The 6,000-nt window shown below is 46.4% G+C and overlaps 1 protein-coding gene across 2 annotated transcripts in view; it reads right to left on the reverse strand.

The window, feature by feature from the left end:
• Nucleotides 1-3,505, reverse strand: part of cntfr (ciliary neurotrophic factor receptor) — a 105,996-nt gene extending 102,491 nt beyond the window's left edge. For both annotated transcript variants that reach the window (XM_027010375.3, XM_081702534.1), the window contains exon 1: nt 3,239-3,505. The gene's annotated coding sequence lies outside the window, so the exon portion shown is untranslated. The remainder of the gene's footprint in view (nt 1-3,238) is intronic.
• Between the last annotated feature and the right edge of the window lie 2,495 nt (nt 3,506-6,000).

Genomic DNA, 6,000 nt, shown 5'->3' on the forward strand with positions numbered 1-6,000 from the left:
AGGCCACATTGATTAGAGCTTAAGGATCAGCAGTTAATAGATTAAAAGCCCATGCGAGAGCCAGAGAGGGACATCCAGTACGTTCTGGGACTGACATCTGCTTTGAGTGGGGTACAGTCACTTGGTGTTATGCCTTGGGTTCTCCAGTGTCTGGTGAAAGTTGCCATCTAGTGCTGTTCCAGCGACCGGCTTCAAAAGGCAACAAGAAAACAAATCATAATTACAGGAGCCTTGAAACCGATCTGAGATCAGTAAAGGACAATGCCTACCAACACCCTGATGCACGGAGGCAGCAACAGCCTAGCGAATGAAGAGCATGCCTGCAGCTTGAGTGCCACTGCTGGACTCCTTTTCCCAACACTGCCCAGCTGAGCGAGCCTCTGGAGGTACGCAGCCCTGGTGCGTGTGCATTGGGCCAGCTGGGCTTTGCTTCCCTGGGCTAATCAGTCACTTTAAAGAGGAACACAAAACAATGTGTTTCGCTTGGAAACACAGATCTAATGCACAGGCCATGACATTGCCGCACTTTCGGGATGAACGGCCTCACTGGAATTCAGGCTGTGAAGTGATATGACAGAGCTAACACACAGGTCTTTGTGTTTTAAAGGCAGAATAATAGATTCCCTGCAGCCCAGGGAATAATTTCCTGAAGCAGGGCGGGGCAATCTGCAGCTCTAGTTCGTGGGTGGAGTTAAGGCCTTGCATATTCATAAAAGCAGTCTGGCTTTGATCCCCCGGTTGGTGTCTGGTGGTCACAGAAGGTGGAGCTGAGCACACCATGTAGACAGATGCACTACACTGCACTTGCAAGAGGGCTGTGTAAGATTTCCATATGAATATGAAAGTTTAGTGTGATGCAACCAGCACATAACCAGAGTTTAGTGAGGACACACAATTTACACTATACCTAAACTACTGCTGTGACAAAAGCTCATGAATAATAAAAAGTGCCCTTATTTCGTCCACGTGGGAACATTGATAACAGTGTGGTGCTGCATAATCTGCTTTTCTTTAAACTATTCAGTGCTGTATATTGCAATTTATGGCAACAGAGGAATAAAAAACAATGCGTTTCACTGACGAAATGAGGCAACAGCACATTATGTAGTTCAGTGAAGGGCTAAATTGTAAGAGACAAGAGAAGAACACAACCCCTTATTTACCCCATGAAGGGAGAAAAATGGGAGATAAAACCATGATAAAGGGAATGTAACAAGGGAACACAAGGGAGGCAGCCACAGACCGGAAAAAAGCACACCAGAGTATATAAAACTGAAGATCAGCGAATGTGAAATCAGGAGCTAGAGGTGAGAGAAGTATTGTTACAGTTTCTAATTTGTGGAATTTATGTATGTAAGAGAAGGGCGCATGAGCAACTCCCTCCCCACGCCCCCCCGCTGCCTGTGATCGCTCTCTGTTCTGACATCTGGTTAAGGATGTTTGTCTAAGGGGTAAGTATGTTAAGGGAAATATTATGCTAGTGTTATTTTACTTTTCTTCTGTTTGAATCGTAAACACAGCAGCCTGGCAGTGTGGAGAGATTAGGGAGCGGACGGCGATCACGCCGGAGGGGGCCTGTGCTCTCACCCGGCGTGAGAAAACGGTGCTGGGAGCAAGCAGCATGACTCCAAAGGTGGGTGGAGACCAGGAGGAGGAGAAAAGTAGGAAGGCCTTCGCAGTGTGGAGCAGAAGCAGCTTCTTGTAACCTGCATGAGTGTGTGAGTCCAGGCTTCTCAGTAGCAGCCCGCAGCCTGGCTCTGTGCTGCTTTATTCGCATCCTTTTCGGAGACATGCACATCGACCCATTTGGTACAGGAGTATGGTTGTTGGGGATGTGGGGTGCAGCGGAACAGTCCAGACACCACCGGCGCCCTGAACAGCAGATCTGTTAAACACCTCTGGTGGACGTTTACAAACAGCTAGGTCACCCAGAGAAAGGGGAGAGCCTTATTTAGGGCAAAATATTTATCCTGCCCCCTTTTAGGCATTACTGTCAGCATGGAATAAAATAAGGATTTGTTGTAACACTGTCAGCTTAGGCAGCTTCACAGGTGCCTTACTCAGAGCCTTAGAATAGGAAGCCAGAGCACTTAAACCCTGAAAGAAAGAGGGGGGAGAAGGAGAGAATTTCACCTCCAGTGGGGTGAGTGCATAAATGGCACATGCAGGGATCTCCCTTCTTTTACAGTGAAAGACTTCAGAACCGCAAAAGAATAACCACATATCCCAAAGACCCAGCGAGAGTGAAAGAATCTACAGAGAGAGAAGAGGGAAAGAGAGAACAGAGAGATAAACTAGAGAGACAGGGTAAAGGCTCATGGAGAGAGTACAGGCTGAGAGAAAGAAAGACACAGAGTCCTGTCACACAGAGTCCACATGAGCCCTCTCTAAACGAAACGCCGGATAGGTAGGCCGGCTAAAGAATAAACCCAGCAGTGCAGGAGAGAGAAGGCAGGGTGGTGCGCCAAGGAAGGGATTTCCGCTAAAACTAATCAATCAGGGCTTGATAATGGCCCCTGCGCACAAGTGTTGACACGAGGTCAGTTCTTCCCCTGACCTGCGCCTTTGGGGCAGCAGCAGCAGAAAAGGCACAGATAACAGAAGCCGGGCTAATTGTCTGCCCAGTGTCAGAGCTTTTCAATGCCCCTGCCACTTTCACCCTAATTCCTTCTCCCTTACTCTCTCCCTCTCTGGGTCTTTTCAGCCTTTCTTTTTCTCTATTTCTCCCCCACCACTCAGTTTCTTGCTCCTTGTATTCCTCCACAAACTGGCCCTGCTGTTGTCCCCTGCCTCTCCCGACAAACTCCTTCCCGTCCCCCACCCACATTCCCCGGAGTGGAGACGCATGGCTCTTGTTCGTCCGGATGGCGCCAGCCGGCTCACTACGCTCGCATCTCCATCGGTACCCCTGCCACGGCCGTGCGCAAGCATGCAAGTATGCACACTCACACGCAAGTATGCACACTCACACGCAAGCCTCAACCAGGGTGCCGCCGGCAGACATCCAGGGATGAGACACTGCCGAAATAATCCATCAGGAGCTGGGTGAGGAAATCACTTGTCAGTGGCACACAGCCTCTACCATCCTTCCTGTCACAAGCAAGAGCCCGAACCCACAGGATCCACCTCTCCATATCGACAGCCTCCACCACAACACCATCCAGCGTGAGGCACCTCGATGTGGCTGGCAGCCTCCCCCAACACCCAAACACAGACAGAGCAGAAGTGTGGTACTCACTTAGATGCTTTCTCTCGCTCCTCTCTCTCTCCCTCTCGTCTGCGCTGTGACACTCCGCAGCCCCAGCTGTGCGTCTGAGCGCACACGAGCGCGCACGTATGTGTGTTTAAGCCGGTTCGTATGTCAGAGAAGCTCCAGGCGCAGAAAGTTGCTCTGCTGCAGGCACAAGCAAGCTGTGTGTGTGTCTACGGTCGTGCGTGCACGTGTGTGGACGTGTGTATGTGTGTGTGTGTGTGTTAACCAGCGGCTCGCACTGCTCTGTGTGAAGGGGAGCTAAAGCACTTTTAAACTCGGTCAGCCTCCCCATGTGACCAGCTCCCAACAGCCAGGCACGAATACATTAGCTTTTCTTCCTCTAGCCATAGTGCGCCCCCTAGCTACTGTTTCAGGAAGTGCATTCTGCGAGAAAACCCCCCCCCACACACACACACACACACAGCCACATGCAAATATTCTCTCAAATGCTATAAACACTGTATTTAACATTTAAAAAAGAGATGTTGGTCTATGAGGAGATTGTCAAGTGAACTGTGCAGCATTCTGCTTTTAAACAGCTGACTTCTCCCATTTCATCAGTGTTCCCCAAGTTTGTTTTTTAAATTATTGTTTATTTATCTGAGTGAACATAAAAAATCAACCATAAGTAAAAAGATAAAGCTGAAAACTGTATATAAGAAACAAAACAAGAACATTTGTCTATCTTTTTCAACTAAATATGAATAAAAAGGAGGAAGATGTTTTGTTCATACAGAGCTCTCCAAGCACAAACACCAGCACAACCCCATTCCATCCTCCTCTTCTGTGCCCGTGGCACTCCTCAGATGGCCACTCCTCATGCCGTTCCTCCCTCTGCCATCTTTTCCTCCCTTTGTCTCTCAATCCTCCTTTTCTCCTGCTTCTCCTGCATTTTTCAACAGAAGAGTATGTGAAACCGCATCCAAAGGGTGGGTCACCACCAGTTCCAGGCTCCGCCCCCTGCCGCACATAACCCTATGCAAATATGGCAGCTGAAACAAGGGCAGGAATCAAGCCCTGATGAACACACATGGTGTGCATTTACAAATCAATACCCAGAACCCAGCAGGGTTGTGAACTAAAGCCAAGCAGTTTGATGACCAACCAGAGCTGGGGTTGGAGCTATGGCCCGCCCAGTCACAGCAGACACACAGAAAGAGAGAGAGAGGGAATATATTTGTATACTGGGTATGCTATACATTTTTAGACATAGAAAGCTGCAGATAAAAAATTTTTAAACATTTAAAAATGATTTCTTATCACCATAGAATTTTCACTATATAAATAAATCTTTGCCAGAAGATTGTCAGAAGTCTCTTTCTCTTTAAAGTGCTGTTTTCCAATTTGTTCACTTTAAAACACAGCTTGGAATTAGAGTCATAGAACAACTTGTGTGGAAACAGCCATTTTTCCTGAAGGACTTTCTTAGGTTTTTAGGGGAATCACAGCCACACAGGGACGTAAGTGAAAGGCCAGCACGTGGATTCAGAGAAGGATTTGTGTGCTTGTGGTAAATGGCTCCCCGGTGCACATCTTACAGCTAGTTGGCCGTAAGACAACCACAGCATGGGCCATTCCAGATGGGTCAAGTCTTTACCATAGCTCATTGGTAAACACAACAAGAACACCATGTCTAGAAATCACCAACCTTAAATGAAGGTGGTATATATACTGAGCTAAAATTTATCTGACATACCATGGAAAAGCCAGACAGAGTTTGATATCTATCCCTGATAAGAAAAATATTTGACTATCCATCTTTGCTTCATTGAGGGTCGGGGCAGTTAGAATGGTTAGACAGGACTTTTCTGACATACAAGTCATGCGAGCCATCACAACCCAACTGTAAAGCACTACATTCAACATCAAAGCAGTTTTCAGGTAACCAGACACATTCTTGCAGAACTCCAAGCATCGATCACTGAGACCAAAACCCTTAAACCACTATGAATGGCTGGGTGCAAATATTCTCTTTGCTATTAAATATTCTCTAAACCATATATCAACATATATAACAGGAACGCTTTTTTACCTCACTTGTGCATAGCTCATCACAGCTATCTGTGTGAAGGCGTTCTGTTCATCAGTACTCAAACCAGTCCCTTTAACTACTATTCAGAGGATTATCACATTATCTATGATCTGGCAGTGGTAATGTAAACTCAAACATATAAACACTATAAGCACACAGGAGTCATCATCAGTGTGTGTGGAAAAAAGTTCAAAGACATTTCTATTTGTGATTTGAGTCTGCACAACCAATCAGATTTTTTCAATAACCTTTTTCAATGATTACAACTCCTCATTTTTCTGAACAGCTTCTCCTGTACTTTTGAAGTGTCCAGCTCCACTAGATGCAGGGTTTTTTGTTGCTCAGTGAACTGAGACGGAAAGGCACAAGCTGAAGTGGATGATGAAACTGCCATTTTGACATAAGACACTTGTCTGTACATTGATAAATACTTTGAACTTTTCCCTTTGGAGGCACATGAAATCACAGAGAACATATCCCTCCATGTTTGGATGCATGTTATTAGTTAGGCATGACAAAAAAATTATGGCAGAAGTGTACATTTGGCACATGGCTCCACACAACACTCCTGGATACGCAGACTTGCACAGCTGGTTTCAGCCACATTGCATCATGGTAAACTTTCACTACAAGAGAAAACTCAGTTGTTGCGTATAGAGAGAGTACATTTCTCTGCAGACAACAGTGTGGCCTGGTTATTTAGTTTTTTAAAAAG

The sequence above is a fragment of the Electrophorus electricus genome, chromosome 19, assembly GCF_041902795.1.
Source record: "Electrophorus electricus isolate QZ-2024a chromosome 19, ASM4190279v1, whole genome shotgun sequence".
In the NCBI taxonomy this organism is placed as follows: domain Eukaryota; kingdom Metazoa; phylum Chordata; class Actinopteri; order Gymnotiformes; family Gymnotidae; genus Electrophorus; species Electrophorus electricus.